This window comes from Anser brachyrhynchus (genome assembly GCF_964034855.1).
Source record: "Anser brachyrhynchus genome assembly, chromosome: 1".
NCBI classification, from domain to species: Eukaryota; Metazoa; Chordata; class Aves; order Anseriformes; family Anatidae; genus Anser; species Anser brachyrhynchus.
This window is the reverse complement of record NC_137694.1, coordinates 67,721,905-67,735,789: the sequence shown is the minus strand read 5'-3', so window position 1 is coordinate 67,735,789 and position 13,885 is coordinate 67,721,905. Positions and strand designations below refer to the sequence as shown.

The following is a 13,885-nucleotide window of genomic DNA, read 5'->3' as shown; positions in this document are numbered from 1 at the left end:
TGCAGGATCAGAGTCTTAGTAGTGAGACAAATAAAAACACAGACAAGATAATATAAGAAGGTCAAAAAGAAGCAACGACCAGATCAAGGATAAACCCTCTTGTTCCTGAATTATAAAACAGAAGAAGAGAGATGCTTAGAAAAGTTGGAAGGTGACACTTTAAATGTTTAAACATAAGGATATCCTTTTTGTACACCCTTGTAGAAGATCAGTACTGCAAGACATTACTGAAACTATTACCTTTAGTATGCTTCAATAAAAGAAACATTAGCAAAGAAATATTTGTAAGAGGTAAGTGGGGGCTTTGCACTTCTCTTTTTTTTAAGAAGTGGGACCTTTTAGAAAGCTGTTTACTAGCTCAGGCTTGGGAGTAGTTGGGTAAAATTGATTAAAGCAATGTTAGTTTACCGTAGTCTGTTGTAGGGCTCCTTCTGAGTTCTTGACCATCGGTGGTAACTACATGCCCTACATGAAATGGAGCTAGGGGACCTTGTCGTATAAAAAAGGAACCATCGTATTTCTTATTCTTTTGTATGATCTGAGAAGACTATTTAGCCCAAGGTCTCCAGAAATACATGCCTCCCAAAATACTCAGATCTCTAGCACGTCCAGAGTGCTGCTCCAGACTGGGTTGCTCCTGGTGATTCATAGTGCAATAAGAACTAACAGCACTAGTAATAAAGTGATAGCAATAAGTATTACAAAAATGCGTTTTGATGCTTGAATATGTTTCTTATAGGAAGGAATTAGTAGTTATGCTCTATTGGAAACAATGTGTTTTCTTCTAAATGAATAGAGTGCCCCCAAGAAAATTGCTACCTTGTCCTTGTTGCAGACTAGGCAGACTTCAGATTCCTGAGTCTTCTTTTGACAAAAAAATGTGTTGCATTTCTATTAGATGTGATAGTTGTCCTAAAAGCTGGTTTATACATTATTTCAACTGCACTACTGGACTAATAAACGCTATTACAAACTTTGCTTTTCATAGTTGCATTGATTTTTTTTCTAGGATGATTTAACTTCTAACAGAGTACAGCAAACAACATTAAATTCTGATAAGCCAGTAATTCATAAAGTATAGGTCATACAAAAGATGAGTTCAAAGCCTGTGGTCAGTACCAGTGATGAAGGAGAAGAAAAAAGATCATTAGGTGTTGAGTTGCATAACAGGTTGCCTTGAATTAGAGTGGAGGTTTTATTACCTTGATGGGTAATATCAGAAGGGACTGGAAAATGTCACTTATGGTACAGTGCTTTGATCCCAGAAGACTAGCTGAGCTCTTACAACAGTGATTAGCATCACTAATCACTATCAGGGAGAAGTTTAAAGGCATAGCTAAGAAATAGTATTTGAAAAAAAAAATGGAGAGATTAACCAAAAATCTTGGCATCCAGTTGTTCTGATAATGTGTCTGTACGTGATTCCTAGAGGAAAGATAGCATGTAGTGATGAAGAATGTCTGGTTTTATGGAGTATAAGCAATATGTATTGACATGCTTGAGTGTGGAAAAAAGTTTGGTAAAAGTTTTAGGTGTTTCAGAGGTCATGTTTGTAGCGTGCTCTATCTTCTCTTGAGATAAAAATTTCACAAATCCAAGTTTTGATATAACTTGGAAACAGCTTCAGATTACATCATGATGGGGAACCCTCACCCTGCTCCTCAGCTACAAAGATAAAATTATTGGCACTGAAACTGATTTATTACAACAGTCTGTACTTAAAATAACTTTTATTACTGTAGAGTCCATAGTGTGGTAAAAGTCCATGGGTGTATTGATGAGGAAAGCTGTGGGATTTTACTTGTAGAAGTGATTTCAAAAGGCTGTATGACTTTTGTGCATTCCTTGATACACCGAAAAAAATCAAGATCTTCCTGATGATGCACTTTCACGGAGTGGTAAGGTCAGCAAGGTCTGCTAAGTGCCTAGTTTTAAATTTGTACAGTCTAGAACAAGTCTTTAGCAAATCACTGTTTTTCTATCAGTTTTCTTCTTAACTGTCTTGTTACTGACTGCTCCTTCATGCTGCTTCCCTATCCTTCTTGTGAAGAGATTCTATTTAGTTTTTCATAAAATGATATCATAGATCCTTTCTTTGTATCTCTAGAGGTCTCAAAAGACAAGTGAACTATAATAATAAATTTACACAAGGCGAGATTAGCAAGTTTTCTAAGTAAGTTTCTTTGTTTGTTTAAGGCATTCTTTGCCTTTCTAAAAAGAACTGAAGGAACCTGACTTTTTAGGATACAGTGGGACAACAGCCTCGGTTTTTTCAGCTCTCATTGTAGAAGAGGGCTTCACTCTCTTTGCTTTAGAGGACAGCAGGTGTTCTGGTAGGCTCTAGTGCCAAGGTACGCGAAGGATGGATGTTCTGTTTTTCTGCAGTCATGCGTATCCTTTTTGTTTCCCTGTTTCTGTGAAATGTGATAAAATTGAACAAAAAAGGCCATCTAGAAGAACTAGCACAGTTACTTTCCCACTCGAGTTTCTGCTGTTCTAAGCACCTGTAGCAAACAATGTCCCCTTAGAAGCCAGAGGTAGGATGAAAGAAAAATAATGTTTTTGGGTAGTGCAGGAGAATGTAAACTCTCTTCATGGTGAATTGGGATATGATGGGTATTCTTGCCACAAGGAAATATCTAGAAACAAGTAGCTGAAATGCTCTCTAAGTCACATTGAATGTGTTAAGCCTGGGAATGGAGCACTGAGTGCTGTGCTCTGAACACCCCTCAGAGCAACCTTTCCGTTCTCCCCCCTCACCCCCCCCCAAAAGAAAGAAAATTATATTTCTTACTTCTTCTTCCAATATCACATGTAATACCTCCCACACATCTTTTAAGTTGCATCAGTCCTTGCCAAAGATCTGAGAGCTGATGCAGTTTTTAAGAGCATTCACAATCTTATAATCTCTTTGTGGGAGCAGGAAGAGAATTTGTGCTCAAGCTACTGTCATCCTTGTGTATGTTTCCCACTGTGATATCCTGTATGCACATCCTTTTAAAGTCTGTAGATTATTTTATTCAAATACCATTAATATTCCTGAAAAAATGTTTCAGTATTGTTTGCTTACTGTATGCATATATTTAAAGACAAATATGTCTGTTGTAGTATTAGCAAGAAATCCTGGGTCTGTTGAAATTTAAGACCAACTGGATATTGACTTAACAGTGTGAATCTTCTAATATTAATCTTTCTTTACTTAAACTTAAAAGAGGATAATTTTAAAAATGCTACCGAGATGTGCCTTTCAGTTAGGAAAACTAGGGTTCTATGTATAAATATATGTGCTAGTTAACTTTTTTACACACTCGAATTTATGAGTAGACACAAGTTGGATGTATGAAAATAACTTTTATAAAACCTGAGACTAATATATGTATTTTTTACCATTTTTGAAATAGAATAAAAATGGCAATGATTGCTTTTCAAATGATTAAACCTGATACTTGCACAACTCGAAATCTAAACATTGTTGCAGGAGGAACCTAAAAATAAAACAGATTTCATTGTTCACCATGCAACAAGTTGAAGCTGGGGAAAAGGCAAAAGTAGACAAGGAAACAGTGAAAAGTAAATAGTCACTAAAACTGTTTATCACTGAGCTAATAAGCCAAGCCTGGCATTATTGTACAGACAAAACCAAGGAAGATAAAAGAATTCAAAGAGCAGTAAAAATAATAATTAAAAAACAAACAAACAAAAAAACAAAGCAAAACTGTAACACTTCTGAACCTCTGCAGATGGACGATTTCTAGAAATCTGACTCAGATTTAGGAAACTGTATTAATGTAAGTAACATGAGATATGACTTGTAGCTCTGTTGCCCTTCCATCAGGGCTTCCATCTTTCTTGTAAAATCACCACCTCTCCCTGATATCTCCTTCATGGTTTGGGGGGGAATTTATTGGTCTATTTAGGATGACTCTTCTACTATGGGATTGTAGAGCAGTTTTGAAATGCTGTTCTTAAGTATAATCTCTTAACAAGTGTCTGACATTTTTAAATACCCAAGTCTTAAGGAGAACTTAGGTACAAACCACTATAACAATAATATTTAACAAGTATTTGATGGCTTCAAGTTCTTTTAGCTGTGCAATGTCAGCATGCTGCACATCTTATCTCCGCTTTCTCAAACTGTTCTAGGGTTCATCAAGAGAATGGAATGAAAAAAAGGAATGAATGGATTACAGCCATTCAGAATGCTATGGAGAAATGATTTAAAAAAATAATAGTAATGGTTGGAAAAAACAACAACAAAAACCTTCCAGGCTATTGCTATTTTCACAAAGCAGCTGTGGTCCAGATCTGTTCAGGTAGCCAGTTCTCCTCACTTTTAGGAGTATGTCTGTGCTTTCTTAGGATGAAGCAATGCCAAATTAATTGAACTGTTTTCTTTCATGAAGCAAATCTGGCTAGGCCATGCTTACTCAGATTAAATACAAGCAAAAATAAAGCTCACATTGGTTCAGGAAGTTTATTTTGTGGTTCTTTGGAAGAGAACATTCTGTCCCCTCTTTGCAAAACCAATACAAACAGTGTCTTGGCAAAGACACGATTCTTTGTAGATACCTTACTTTAAATTATCTCTTGGTTATTTTGCAAGATTAAATGTCACAGTTCCTGTTTCCTGGATGAATTCTGCCTTATATAATTGTGCTTCCACTTTGTAAGTCACATTTACAGATTCAGATGAATAACATAATTAAATTAAATCCTCTAAACACTATTTGAGATCTGCTGATGAGAAATACTTAAAAATAGAAATGGTGACTATAAATTGTAGGACAGTAAACACTGTTTATAAAATAACACTTTTACAGAAGTGGTTATATCTCATTGTAGAAGTGATCATGTAAATACATCTTGTGACTCATTACTGGAAAAGAGCTGTGGAAGTATAGAGTAGCACTAAAACATCTATTGCGAGGGATTTTTCTTTATCAGGTAGTTAAGGAATTGCATGCAAGTTTTGTAGTAAGACATCCTTTTAACTTCAGTATAATTTTTTTTTTCAAGAGTATTACTAAGCTACTTTGGCTTGCTATCTAAAGGAGTATGGAGGAAAATGCATTTCATGTGCTTATATTAGCTATTTCTCACACGTGAGAATTTGGCGTGCACTGCTGGAATTGAGTGAGAGCAGGGAAAGAAGTGTGCAGTGCAGCCTTAATCAAACAGTGAGAAATCTCTAGTGCCCTCTTTTGATAATATATTCAGTGGAGCCAATTAATGGGGATCTTGAGTGATGTTGATAGGTTATTGAACTGATTCTTCAAGTGGCCGTAACTCCTACTGACTTGAGCTCTTACTAGAAGGGAAATGAAAGATGTCATGTACCTTGTAGGAAGCAGTACTACTTGTAGTAAGCAATATTCCCAGAGAGTGAAAAAAGCAAGCATATATGCTATCTGAACAAATCTCTGCTGTAACAGCTTTGAAGTGAGGTGAATTTTTACATACACATCTGGATGTAATTTTTGACAAAGAGCTATATTTAAAAACAAACAAACAAAACTCATAAACTTTGCATTTCCCTACGTTTAAATCCAAAGAGTATAATGTTTTGATTGTCATGTCAGTCTTATCTCTTTTAGCAAAGCCTTTTTCTTATAATTAAGGGGGCATCAATTTTTCCAATTGATGGCAAGTCCAATCTGAACCACCCACACAATTATTTCACCCTTCCCTCCCCCCATCAATATCTGATATTTTGTTTGCACAGTCATTATTCATTAACTGCACTCATGTCCAGGGCTGCAAAGAGCAAAATAACATTAGCAAGGTGGAACTTGGAGAATCTCCACTGAAATCCATTTTTTCCTTTTCTGTCTTTTATTGGCTTTCAAATGAGAATCTCAAAACCTGTCACAAATTTTTGAGATAAGGAGCTTTGAAACAATGAATATAGTATTTTTATGGTACTTCCTTTTCTTAGCAGAGTTCTTTAGTTCTTCCAAACTGCTCAGAAGAATTAAATTCTGAGTAAGGAGATCACAAATAGCTATTTGAAAAGAAAAGAGGTGTACTCGTGTGTGTTGGTGTGTCGTGTGTGTATGTGTGTGTATATATATATATATATATATGCATGCTGTCAAGTCTATTCCTCTGTCTCAGAGATTTGTAGATGAGCCTGTTTGGTGTAGAGGTAACCTTTTCCACTTGCCTGTATCCTCAGGAGGCTGTGTCTGTCCCCTTGCCCATATGAAATACAGAGGCCCCCACATAAAGGTCTCACAGGGTTTGCTGCTGAGGCTCTTTTGGTACATATGGTGTTTTTCAAAGCTTGGTCTTGATTCTTCGGAAACCAACGTCGGCCCTCTCACACCAACCAAGGGTATTGGTAGGCACTGAATGTGCTTGTAACAGTACCTGGCTCTTAGACTTCTCCTCATCACCTGCCCTCATATTTTATTTAGAGGGCTATCACCATTATCTGTGTTTTGCTAGGGAGAAAATGCTCATAGGGAGGTCGAGGGTCTTGCACAAGGCCAGTGAGCTGGGAAAGGCCAAGGCTAGTACTGGGAAATGATGTATTGATGGAGGGCAGTCCATGCTGCCTCACTGTGTTGTGCCAGTGTGTCGTCATTTCTTCAAATTAGGCTTGAGTTGAAGTATGTTGAGCAGGTTCACCAAATTATGAATTGCCTAGCTTTCCTTGAAACACTGAAATTTTAAATTTTTAACAGAATTAGGTGATTACCAGGTAAACTCTCGCTGTATGTTAGTAAGCAGCTTGATAAAGTTCAGTATATAAGCTGGTTGAATATGCTATTTTATATGTTAATATGCAACTGTTGGATCAATTCAGATTGACTGAATTGACCTGTTGCCACCTGTCCTGTCACTGGATTGACTTGCTGCAGCTTCTTCTTAATTCTGTGCTCTCTGTTGCTATATCAAATCGATCTGTACATTTTAATTACTTTTAATTGGATTTATCTTAAAATGGAAAACATCACTGCAGAATTGGCCCTGTAAGAGAGGAGGCTGTGGGATCTCTCATAGAACTGGAATAATATAATGATCTCCCAAAGAGAGTAGCTCATAAGAAAATACAACTGCAAATACCATAGGTTTGGTAAAATTTGAAAGACTGCTCGGCCTTTGGGATGGTGCAGCTACAAAGCAAGAAGCAACTTGTACATACAACTTGTTGGAAGAAAGACTGCTCAGCCTTTGGGATGGTGCAGCTACAAAGCAAGAAGCAACTTGTATGTACAACTTGTTGGAAGGAAGTGTTGGATGTGAATAAAGAAATGAAGTAGAAAAGGACTAAATGCATCTGAAATATTGAATGCCAGATTCAGTATTGAGGGGTGGCATAAATTTGTGGAGAAAATGAGATTATCGTAACTGTCACCTCCAAAAATAAATAAGTAAAATCCTAGTGTTTGCTCTCTTCTCCTTCCTCTGCCTCTTGCCTTGGCTTTCACATTATTCTTCCTTTCCAAAATTCTCAGTTCCTAAGCACCCCAGGGGCTCCTGCCCCACTGGTTTGTGGGGAGTTTTTTGACTTTTTTTTTTCTCCTCAGTCCCAACACATTTTGTGCCATCTCCCTCCCATAGGGTCCAAGGTGGCTGCTGGTGCCTGGTGAAATCCATCCTCAAACTGTGTTTGACAGTAGAATTTAGCGTGGAGGTTGTCTGGGCATCCTGACTGTGAGTTTTCTGTTTGCTGTATGGAAGGTTTGTTTTTAATATTACTGGTGTTTAGAAAGTTCCCGGGTCTGAAAGCAGTGGATGAACTCCAGTGGAGATGTACTTCTCTCTCTCACACAGCAATGGGAAACCACATTTTTAAGAAGTCAGTGCTTAGCAAGTCCAACTGATTGCATAATGCACAGTGGAATTGCTAAGCTGAACCTGTTTCCCTTCTATTTTTCCAGTGATTTGTCCTTTCGGGCAGCTGCCTTCTCAGTGCCTCTGGAGAGACGTCAGCCACTTGCACTGAGTGAGCAGCGGCAGGGGCAGCACCTCCGAGGCTGCAGTGCGAGTCCCAGGCATGCGGCGTTTGCACAAGTGGTCACTGGCGAGTTGCACCTAAGTACAGCTTCTCTCTCTTTCTGTCTCTTTAATAACTGGCACCTTTTAGCAAATTGTAAGTTTCTGGATGCAAAGACTTGCCTTTCTTGCTTGTTTGTTCCCAGGAGGGAACTGATGAGCTGAGAGAAAATGAGACTGAGCCAGACTACCAGCTAATCTTAGGAAATCCTTACTCTTTGTTTGTATGTTTATGGATTATTATTTTCCCCTCTCCCTCCATGAAATGAGTAACGTCCTGATTGAGGCCAGACTTTGAATCTGTAGCAGTTGGTGTGTCATGCTAGGCAGTATCACAGTACCTTTTTAATCAGAGGAGATTTCATACCCTGTGCCTTAGCACTTCATAGCCTGAAAATACAAGCTGTGGGGCTCTGATAACAGAAGTAGTGACTGGCTACTGTCAGCATGAGGATGATTAAAAATGAGTGTGTGAGCGAGCTTGTTCACTCCCTATCCAGCTGAATAGAAAATGAAACTCTCCAAAGCCTTTTATGTAAGTGTGTGGGTTGTTTTTTTTTTTTCCTATTTAAAACTCTGTGTGGCTGTGCACAGACAAACTTCATCCCCAGCTTCCTTTTGAAGATGCTTTGTAAAGAAAAAACTATACTTGTTTTGACCTTTGAAGCGTGATCCTGTCTTCAGTTCAATACTAGATGTACCCTCTTTGCAAAAGATAATAGCTAGCAATTTCTTTTTGAGGGGAAGGTGGTTTCCAGTCAATTTCTCCCATCTGTGATTTTCTTTTTCTTCATAAAACAATGGCAATCTGCTTCTTCCAGCAGCTGAAACGCTGTGATTCTTTGACAGCAAATGTGTGGAGTGCTGCCTTGCACCTTGTAACAACTTGCTTTATTTAAGACACTGTCGTGCTGGGCTGACTGCTGTCTTCCCAGTAGTGTTGCACCAAGGAATTATTAATCAGATGCAGCCTGGTCTGCAAAACACATGTTCACTATTAAAAACAATGTGTGTGCCCTTAGCTATTGCTAATGACTCAAACATCTCTGAGAAACTTGGGGTGAAGTAGATGCTCTGTACGTGGATAGAGTCCTATTAAAGTATCAGTATGATACAGCTCAGCATCAGATACTAAATCTTCCTATGAGTATCAGATTTGAGGATTGGTGCTTTAAGCAGAAGTTTAAAGTCATCTTGAGAAGATAGGAGTTCCTGGTAAGGATGGGCACAGAGAGGGAAATATACCGTGGGCTCTTGTACAAGTCCTTCAGATTTTTACTGTGTTGTTATGAGTGCTCCTTGGAATATTTGGACAAAAACCTGGAGGTTGGTGCTGGACTGAGGTGTACGTGCTAACTTGATTAACTTGAAAATGACTTTGGCCTGAAAAATCATCAGTGTAATTCCGGCTTTATGCTGGAGGAGGCAAAGACAGAACAAGGAACTCAATTATGTTATTTCAAGGTCCACTAGTTTATTAAACCAGGCTAAAACCAGTATGTTTTAATTAACGGAAAGTTTGGAAAAACAGATTTTGTGCTATTGTAAAGTAGCCATTGTATTTTTGCAAGTTGCAAGATATGTGCCCTTAGGTTCACCTCACTCATTACTGCTGTTCCTCCTGCTTCAATGCAAGCATAACAGCTGCTGTCTTGGGAACCACTTAAGGTGTACACAGTTGCTTGATACTGCTCCAGAACTCTGAATGCGAGAGCTTAAATAATACAACAACCTCAGCTGTAACTCTGGCAACCTTTGAGGGAAAAGTTTTTAAAATTGTTGCAATTGATTTTCTGAGTGCATAGAAATATAGGAAGCAAGATAGCAATTGAAGTGACGTGCTTTTATTTAAAACTGCTGTCACTTGGGTAGATGCGCTTTCTTTTCAGCAATAAATAAAAAACTTTTCAGTATTTTCAATTATTAGAAGTAGGAGACCATGAATTTTACAGAAGCCTAATCCTTTCAAGTAGATAAAATTATTCTTGTGCAGCTCAGTGGAAGCATGTCTGTGTCTTGGTAAGGAAGGTCTCATGATCATGAGTAGCTGCTGGCTCTCACGTCTGATCCCAGTCTGTTTCCCAAGCCCAAATGCCAGCTTGAATGGGGGAGAGGGCAAAAATCTTTGCTCCCCTATGGGAGGAGTGGGAAAGCATCACTGTGTGAAGTTATTTCTTTTGAAGACCAAGATCATCAGGAAGGTACGTTGAAAACTCATTGCACAAATAAAAATCGAGTCAGCCAACGCCTGCTTATCACGTCAAGTAGTGATTACACCATGACGTAAATCACTGGGTGCTATGAATAGGTTTGCCTGTGATTGCACTTTAGAAATGTGTGTGAGTTCAAATGTAGTTTCTTCCTTCCCTGAGAGCAGTAGTAATGCTGTGGGCCTAGAGCTTCAACTGCAGCATACGTGGTGAGTGTCCTGCACTTTGGGTTAGGCTGTTTTGCTTTCTGCTTTAAATCCCACTCAGTTGTAATCTTTATTTGTAACCTGAGTTTTCTCAAAACTTTCTCAAAACCTTTTTTTTTTATTGATCATGTTTTTGTATTCATAAAGCTTTTTTCTTAATTTTATGCATCCTTTTGTGTCAGAGCGGTATTAAATCAAGGTGATTGGCTAATACAAATATTGAAGAATCAGGTAAATGAACCTCCTGCCTCAGTTCACCACAGGTGCTGATTGTTGTTGACGTGCTGAAACACAGTGACAGAAACACCAAACCCTTCATAAGCCTGCAAGTCGGTAACAGTCAGCTATCAATGAATACTTTGAAATGTTACAAAAATATTAGCTTAAGCAGTTGATTTGAACAAATCAAAACAATTTTGTTAGCATATGTTTTGCTTGGCTCCATGGAATCGCTGAAGCTAGTTGAGTATTTTTTGAATGCTTCATCACAGCAAAATAGAACTTAATTCCTGATGGGAGTGAGATTTAACCTCCTCTTAACTGCTCCAATCACCTTTATTTTGTGTTTTAAAAAATATTCCTAAGAACCATTATGTGTGTGGTTATTTTTGTTCTTTTTTTTTTCTCCTTTTGATCCTGTGTTTCAAAACACATGTTTATGCTCTGTTTTAGATCCTAAAGGTAGGGAGGGCTTTCTCCCATCAAGACATTCAAGACCTGGCCGTTCATGGGGTGGGGGGGGGGGTGGAGGATTTGCCTTTGGAGAAATAGGGAAATGTGGGCATTACAAGAGCCATCTTCGAATGCGGTGCAGGTGCTGCCTCCCATGTGCCCTGCTGCAGGTGAAGGATTGGTATTGCAAGTGAGAGACCCGCTGCTTGCAGGGTGTCGACAGCTTGTCATTACTGACAGTGTTTCATCTCGTGCTTTGTGGCTGGAAAGGTTTAGAAACGCTCATAATCTCTTTCCTGCGGTGACTTGGGGAAAGGTTTTGGTTTGTTCCTTCTAGGCTCAGGGAGAGAAGAGACACTCCACTTTTCATTTCTGCTGAGTTAACAGTTATTTTTACCGTCTAGGTCAGACTTTCTTAACCTACCCAGAGCCATTAAGCTCCCCGGGGAGGGAAAGTGGATGTGAAGAAAAGGAGCAGCAGGAGGGGGGTTGAGGAGAAGGAAGAAATGGTAGTTAAACAGGTTTGGGTTTTGCTTACAGGTGTGGTGTTTACTTTCCAGCAGCTATTTCTAGTACATAGGGAAGGTGAGGTGTCAGTAGGTATGTGTAAGCGTGTGACGTTTGCCCAGCCATGTGGCAAGGAGGGGTTGCACATGAGCTGGTTCTTCCCATCCCTCGTAACCGGGGCTGTAAAAAAGATGTTTTTGTTTAACGTGTAACCCTGTCCATTCTCTGCTTTGGGCATGCATGCTGAGCTGATGAAAATTAAATTAGCAATGAGATCCAATTACATCAAAACAAAAGCAAGCAAGCAAGCCCCCTGCGGGGCGCAGGCGGGGAAGCAACCTTCCTCCTCACTCCCTGAGGAAGGCAGCTCTCAGGACTGGTGCCCACCCATGTTTTGGGAGGCTGCTGTGGCAATGAGTAGCCTTCATGGAGGGCCTGAGGGCAAGTGTGCACGGCTGACTTACTTCTCCTGTGTGAAACAAGCTGCCTGTCACACGGCACCAGAGCATGCGTTCAGGCAGCGGTCCTCCTGCTCCCCAGGATGAGTCAAGAAACAAAGCTGTTGTCGTAGAGCTAGTCGTTGACACGATCTTCACTCAGCGCTCATATACAGTGCGTTGCATTACTTCTATTACTAGCAGGGGCTGGGCGATGTCAGGGAGGTGTGCATGGACGGGGGAGTTGCAGGCCAGCTGATACGCCTCACTTGCGCAAGCTGGTGACACTGAGCTTCATTACCTGGGCATGAGTAAGGCTAGCAGAGATGGGAATACACTAACAAGGGTGCTCTGCGGAAGGAAAGAGGGAAATGCTATTTATCTGAAAGGTGGTTTTATTTTTTTCCCCTAGTGTTTCAAAGATTACATTTTCTGTACTGAGAGAGGAAAAGAACTAGGAATTGCCTGCATGTAAGTATTGTTTCTTCTTAACCTCCTTTTATCAATAAATACTACAACCAAATATGAAATTCACTGCAGTTCAAAATATATGATTATTTTTCATTAATATATGAAAATCTAAGGTAACTGCATTCTGATACAAAAGTGCAAATTAGAATACATGTAGAAGTATTTTACACGAGGTGTGTGTGCTTTAAAATTTCAATGAAGTCTCACTGTTACCAGTATAGTTTGGTGGTACAGTTATCTGAAGATGTTATGAATATTACTTGTAGGTAAAGAAATGCTTTCAAGAAGGGCCTGGAAATTTTGATTGATTTCAAGTTCTATAGCATTGCTGCTATGCTGAGAATAACAAGCATTTTTTCATCAAAATACATGTCTGCTTCTATGATCTGTACGTTTTCCCCCACTAGAAAACCCAGTGGAGCTGGTAGGAATGAATTCCCACCTGAGGCAGCTCTCAGAGAATTTCTTTCCCTGTGCATTGCCTGTGTTCCCAGAGTTGGCAAAGTTGCTCCGTATGTAACTTCTAGGAAGTGCCTAGGAAAAACTGAGTCACTGGGGATGATCCAGTGGCCATGACAAACACAGTGAAGTTAAAGTGTCTAATTGTGCTGCATAATTCCTGAATTAAGGAAAAAGAAAATTTAAGAAAAAATTCCTGAATTAAGAAAAAATTCACATTAAGTGTGAATTATTCAGTTCTGTGTCAGCTCCTCATCTCTTAAATAGGAAGAATCATGCTTGGTGGTTTCACTTGTGAGGCTAAATGCTTTGAAGATTGTCTTGTATCTTGACTGAAGCAATAGTAGAGAATCACAGAGGAAGATGAAGACTTTGCAGAAACAGTAACACCTTTTCTAGTACTCAAAGTGAAGCCGAGGAAGGCCGAGCACGTGGCCCCGTGCAGACTCGACAGGACTTCGTGCTGGTTGAGAGCACCTGGGGAGGTGACCTCCTCTCCCTCCCACAGTGTTTTGAAGCTTGTCATCTTCAGGCTTCCACCGGCACAATTTAAACACACTGTCAGCTCCTTTCAGTGGCTCGCTTAGTTAAAAACTTCCTTCAGTGAGGAGATATTTAATTATGTCTTCTAACACATTATTCGAGATTCTCACCTGGCATTCTGAGAATCTGGAGAATGCCGCTAATAGAGTGGAGCCAGCATTCACAGGAATAAATTAATAGCAGTACCATGTTCATGTTTTCTTACCAACTGACGTATTCTCCAAGGCTAATGCTGTACCTCCCCTACTTCTTTGAATTCATTTGTTCTGTTTCAGTTCATTCTTTTGAAATATGTTGTGATGAATGGGTTCGCTTTACAAGCCTGTGATCAGCAGCAGCTGTTCGTAAACATGTTTTAAATTGAATCCATCTGTCAGTG

The 13,885-nt window shown here is 39.4% G+C and overlaps 1 protein-coding gene across 8 annotated transcripts in view; it reads left to right on the top strand.

Annotated features, from left to right (window-relative positions):
- Positions 1–13,885, top strand: part of EPS8 (EGFR pathway substrate 8, signaling adaptor) — a 134,101-nt gene that overhangs the window by 25,932 nt on the left and 94,284 nt on the right. For 4 of the 8 annotated variants that reach the window (XM_080562216.1, XM_080562217.1, XM_080562213.1 and 1 more), the window contains exon 2: positions 12,446–12,504. The exons of the other annotated variants lie outside the window; for them this stretch is intronic. The gene's annotated coding sequence lies outside the window, so the exon portion shown is untranslated. The remainder of the gene's footprint in view (positions 1–12,445; positions 12,505–13,885) is intronic. 8 annotated transcript variants of the gene reach the window in all.